The sequence below is a fragment of the Paraphaeosphaeria sporulosa genome (assembly GCF_001642045.1).
Source record: "Paraphaeosphaeria sporulosa strain AP3s5-JAC2a unplaced genomic scaffold CC84scaffold_1, whole genome shotgun sequence".
NCBI classification, from domain to species: Eukaryota; Fungi; Ascomycota; class Dothideomycetes; order Pleosporales; family Didymosphaeriaceae; genus Paraphaeosphaeria; species Paraphaeosphaeria sporulosa.
The window spans coordinates 1,118,138-1,119,217 of NW_017253360.1; positions in this window are offsets into that span (position 1 = coordinate 1,118,138).

Sequence of the window (1,080 nt, forward strand, 5' to 3'; positions counted from 1 at the left end):
GATTAATTAATAAAATAGACTACCAACACGATATACCCATGGCTGGAGTAGAGCTAAAGCCTCGCATAGGGCTAGCCTCACTATTAGAGGTTAACAAGTATCAACGGAAGATTGGATCCCTACTATTTACTACCGTAATAATGCGCCTAGATATCACTTTCTCCACATCACGATTGGCCCAATTCCTTATAAACCTAGGCCAAGAGCACCACGACGTAGCTAATCGAGTACTCCTCTACCTTAGAGCAATAAGGCAAAAGGCCCTACAGCTAGGAGGCGGAGATACCCTTTAGGTCACTAGTGACGCCTTATTTACCAACAATACTCTAGATTAGAAAAGCTCTCAAGGATATGCAATTAAGCTATTTAGTGGCTTAATTGCGTGGTAAGTAAATAAATAGGATACCATTATAACGTTAATAACTAAGGTAGAGCTCCTAGCCCTTATGCAAGTAGCTAAGGAAGTAATATATCTCTCCCGATTATTAAAGGAACTAAGGATTAACCTGCCTAGCACTACAATCACAATCCAATGTAATAATAAATAGATAATTCAACTGGTCACATAGGAAGTATTAAAACTCTAGACCAAGCTTTAATATGTGGATATCCACACCCACTGGCTAAGACAAGAGGTTGCTACTAGGACGATCACCGTTAAGTATATTAGATTGGACGACATGATTGCTAATGGACTCATAAAGGTGCTGCCAGCCAATAAATGGTAAGGCCTGCTCGATCAACTAGGCCTAGTTAACGTGATAAGCGTAGAGGTGACAAGAACTACACTACTTAATAAGATATAGGACTACCTTCACTAAGTACTCTAACGATTAATCGCCTAATTAATTAACTTAGGTAGCGACAACGTACCGAGCTAAGGGGGTATATTAGATATAAGGGCGTGTACTAAGTATCTTACTATTATTAGATAAGGGCCTACGAAGTTACCTTGGTACGGACAGTACTCTAGGTAGGTGGCAGGGATAGCTGGCCATCCGCCCTTGCTAGACACCTAGCCCCGAAGCAAGGGATAGTTAATAGGAACCTAATAAAAGCTAGTAGAATACACGTATATAA